The sequence below is a fragment of the Haliaeetus leucocephalus genome, unplaced genomic scaffold (genome assembly GCF_000737465.1).
Source record: "Haliaeetus leucocephalus isolate CR32 unplaced genomic scaffold, Haliaeetus_leucocephalus-4.0 Scaffold306, whole genome shotgun sequence".
NCBI lineage: Eukaryota > Metazoa > Chordata > Aves > Accipitriformes > Accipitridae > Haliaeetus > Haliaeetus leucocephalus.
The window spans coordinates 4,772,346-4,777,177 of NW_010972742.1; positions in this window are offsets into that span (position 1 = coordinate 4,772,346).

A 4,832-nucleotide genomic window follows, 5' to 3' on the forward strand; every position below is an offset into this window, starting at 1 on the left:
TCCTAAAACAGAAAAAAAAAAGAATATCCGCAAGGTTAAAGATGCAAAGGAAAACACCCTAGAAGGCATGTACAAATGCAGCATTACCCAGAAGACCTACGCAATTCCCAGAGCGCCACATTTGAGCAACAGTGCCACGAGGCTTGAAAATGGGTTGAATCCCCCCACATCTTGTCATTAACATTCCAGCGCAAGGGGAATGCCTCTGGTGTCTCAGATTTCCCACCAACAGCTCCAGGGAGGACTGGACCCCATGTGCCTTTGGAATAACTGCATGAAACTCCCTCTTCTTGCTCATCCAAGGTTTCAGTTCCCCACATCTCTACTTAAGCATGCACAGCATGGGTCGAGCACCTATTCCCAGCAATGGCTCCTAGCCCTTGCAAAAAGCGCTCCGATCTCCAATTTCAAACTCTTTGGATAAACTCTGAGGGCTAGTAAATAGAACAGGCAAAGGTCACAGACCACCATGCACTCAAGAGAGGACAGGTATTTTGGGGTAAGGAACAGGGTCTCACTCTCAGACTGTCTACTCATTTTTCCTCCCCTACCCTGCACAGGCTGAAGAGGAAATCCTGGGTCACTTCTGGTCACTTGTCCCTAGCCCCACCTCAGAAACCTTCAGGTACCCGAGAGGACAAACCACAACTTGCAGAGCCAGCTCCACTGCTATGCCCTGCCAGCAACACCCCCCGCCCCTGCAGCTGTGAGCAGCAGGGTCTTGCTCCTGTCTCTACCCTCCCACACCGCCTAGCTCCAGCGAGCCCAGCACAGCTTAATGACTCGATCTGTGTTCAGCAACAACACCACATTCTTCAGTGTAGAAATCATTAACATCTGCACAGCTTCTGCGTGGCCTGTCCAGGATAAAACCCCTCCAGGGGTTAGGGTGGATAGAGAGCTGAGGCTGTTCCCTACTGCGGGCATGTGTTCCTCACCACTGTTCTCCATGCTCGCAAGGAAGGCAGGAGTGGGTCGCCAAGAGACTAGGATCTCCGGCACTGGTAGTACTGGGGCAGCATCACTTGTGCTTAATGAGACCACCCCCGCCCAAAGAAGCCCCATTGGCACGCACTAGGGCATCAGGACTGTAGGAGGTCCACGCAGCCATCAGTAACCCAAACACCCTCCAACCTCCAGAGCATGTTCTCATTTCTTCCAGAAGGAAAACTGAAACCAGCTATCCCCCAGTCTGGCTGCTGGGCCAGCTCCGGAAACACTGCAGCCCCACGCTGGTGCCTGGTTCCTGCTGCCACAGCCAGCCCCAAGCCTTTCGTGCTTGATATCTGCCTGCCACCCTAACCCTGCAGCACATGCTCCCGGGCCCCCCAGCCCACACACCTGGAGCTGCCCTTCCTTTCTCACTGCGACAGGGGAGCCTGGACCTGCCCAGGGAGTCCAAATGCCTCAAACCCTCACTGCCAGTTAACCACTGCTTTGGCGAGTCTTTTCTCTGCAGCTGAACTAAGGTTTTGTAGGAAGTGCAGTAGGACAGAAATGACTGCCATCCCCTCCTCCCATCTCACAAACTCCAGATGGGACACCAGAGTCTGTGCCCACTAAACCAGCGTGACACAGACTTCCCTTATCACCATGGACACCAACTCAAATTGAGAGCTGTGGTGAAAAGCTATGTTCCCAGTTCCTTCTTTTGCTCTCCTTTGCCAACTCAATTTCATTTATCTGTTATTTCTACCCAGGGGTATCATTTGCCAGCCCAACACAAAGGGCCCGATTCAGCTTTGAGACCTGGGCTCAGCCAGCAGCAGAAGTCACCAGAGAGTGGAGTAGTGTTACCTACTGCCATTGCCACCGAATAGCCTCTGTAGAAGGAACCTGCCAAACATCACTGAGAACTGAACCAGGGCCAGAGCATCTCCTGGCCACCAGGTCAGCGTCTCATTCCTGCTGTGCAGGAGCAGCAGACAGCTTCCACCCATCAGCAGGGGAGGCGATTGTGAGAGCAGAGTGCTGTACTTCTCTCGGAGCAAGCAGTAGCACAGAAATGGTGAAAACCAAAGGGAACGTTACATCCATACATGATAGCTGAGGGACATGTGCCCGGGGGTCCAACAGCCCTTGGCAGCGTGGCAGGAGAGCAGGATGGGTGACGCTGTGCACACACCTAGCACCCAGTCCCCTTGCATTTCAACTGGAGGGGAACTGAACAGCCTACCAGTGTCACAGCTCTGCTCCAGACCGAAGGAAGCAACAGGGGAGCATATTTCAAAGGCATTCCACCCTCCACATTGTATGCAAGCCTGGCTGTGACTGCGATAAGGCAAACACTCACAATAGCACACAGGAATTCAGTCCCCAGGGCCAGTGACTCAGAGTGGCTGAAGTTCCTCCTAGAGCCCTTTGCTAAAGCTCCCATTTTAAGGGCCGTGTTCTATTAATAAGAACTGCTTCATAAGCCCCAGCCTCTCCCCCACTCCTGCCCTGAACAGCCTTTCTTGGGCAGAGATACTTTTCTAAGCCAATAAAAGGAGCCACACAAGTCCCAGCTACCTGCAAGACAACGTGAGCAAAGCCAGATGCTTCCTCCCTTTCCAAAAAGGCATCTCCAACCAGCAGGCCAAGCTCCCACTGGGCTGTTTAAGTGCTCAACACCAGCTACCCTGCCTGCTGGGGCTGGGAAGGGGCTGAGGGATGCTCATGCCTACCCTGGATGGGAGCAGCAGGCACCTGCTCTCCAGCAGGCTGAATTCCTTCCCCGCAACCCAGAGCATTAGAGGGTAAAACTAGGTTGAAATTAATCTGGGCTGGATTAGACTTGCCACCTTGATGCACGAGGCTAAACAATGTGATTGCCGTTGCCCAGCAAGAGGGGAACGGCCAAGATGGGATCCCGGAGGAGCGTTTCAGGCTGGAAGAGAGAATTCAACACTAGGACTCAGCTGTCCTGCAGCAGCACGTGTGCACTCAGGACACGGCCTGCCAAAGACCCTTATCCCAGTGAGAGCTCTGGGGTTGAAACCAGCCAGAAAAACAGGGCTGGGAGGGAGCTAAGTGTTAGGATGAGACAATGAGATTAAGCCTGATAGGAATTTGGCCTGATAGGTTTTATTAGGAGCACTTTACCGGTTTGCAGCCCTGGGGCTCTTCAGGGCTTGGGAAATCCCCTCCCTGGCTCCAGCCACAGTATCAGCCCAGGTCTACATATCAGCTCTGTGTCAGAGGGAGGTGCGAGGCACTTTGCTGCGCACCCGCTCACAGCAAACTCCCCCACCACCGCCGCACAAAAGCTGGTGGAGCGAGCAAAGCGCAGCAGCTTGGGGTTTGCTGCCCAGAGCTGCTACAGTGCAACAGCTTCTCGGCATCCGTGGGCTGCCGCTACCCATGCTATCTGCAGCTTGATTTCTAGCTGCTCAAATCTCCTCTCCTAGCACTGAGCCGACACACAGGGCATGCAGCAAGGAACAAGCAGCTCCCACCTCCATCAGTGGGAAGTTATGTAGCTTGTTTCATTTTCGTCACCCAAACTTCACCCAGAGAAAAAGCTTGCCAGAAGTGATGGCTGCTTAGGGGAGGGATAGGAGCCTGTCCCCTGCATGGGAGGAAGAAGAGCCCCCAGCCCCCAGCAGCAGCACATCAGCAGTGTCCCTGGAAGCATGACTTCCCAGACTCAGTCCTACAGCACCTACCATATCACGTATCCACCCTGTGCCCAAGTGATGCTGGAGGACAGCTCTGCAGCAGCAGAAACTGCAGCAATAGGTACAACACACCCCCTTCCTCCCCCAAAGGTCAATGCCACCTTGAAGGCGTTAGACCCACCTACGTACCTCCTTGGCACAGGGCATGTCATGTCTGCCTTCCAACACCAGGTTTCAAAGGCTCTTTTTTAGCCAAGCGCTCTTATTCTACACCTTATGCCACAGCACCTCTTTTCCACTCCTATTCCGTAGCATCTCCTGGTTTCTAACGATGTAATTCCCTTTCCAGTGACCTACATAAACCTCACCTCCGCTGTCTCACCCCTGCCTGGAGGAAGATATTAGCACTTTTCACGGTCTAGACAACGCCAGGGCAAAGCAAGCCCACCTTCTCTTCCAGGCTCTCATCTTGTGCAGTTCTGGTTTCTCCACCTTCTCCACACCAAGATGCCGCTGGCTGTATCAGCGAGCGACCACCAAACCCACCTAGAAATGACCCTAGAAACGCCTTTGTTAATTGTTTCAAGGTTAAAACCTCCTTTCCACCCTCAGAACCGCTCTTGGCCAGGAGGGATACCAACGGAGCTGCCCCCGCAGGCCATGCCAAGCAAGGGACAGGGCAAGGCTGAAGCTCCAGGGAGAGGACCTTGCCTGACCCCAGCACGAAGGGCACGCAGCCCAGCGTACTTTGCACTAATCCAGGAGCTGCCATTCCCCCTACCCAAGGCTTGTGGGACGTCCAACCATCCTGGGTTCCCCCATTCACCCACCGCAATTAAAAACTAGAAAGGCTTGAGTCAGCTTTTCTGAGCAGCAGAAACTCCTCGCTCCCAGGAGAAGAAATCGAAGCACTCGATACCGCGGACGGGAGGTCGAAGCCCTCCGGTAGAACAATAACAACGATTCTTTGCTGGGGTACGGTCCCAAAGGGACTTTCGTGGCAGCCGGCTGCTGAGCATCCACGGGCACCCTGTGGCCCTCTCCCTCCCACCCACCCGGGCTTTGGGGTGCTGCAGGGGGAAAAGCCACGGGTGGAGGGGATGGAGAGCAACCCCCCCCCTCAAGGCCACCGCCTGCCTCCTCGAACCCGATTTCCCTCCGAGGGGGGAACACAGGCAAAGGTGAGGGGGGGAGCAGTTCCACCTGTCCCCACCTTCTCCCCCCTCTCCCCCA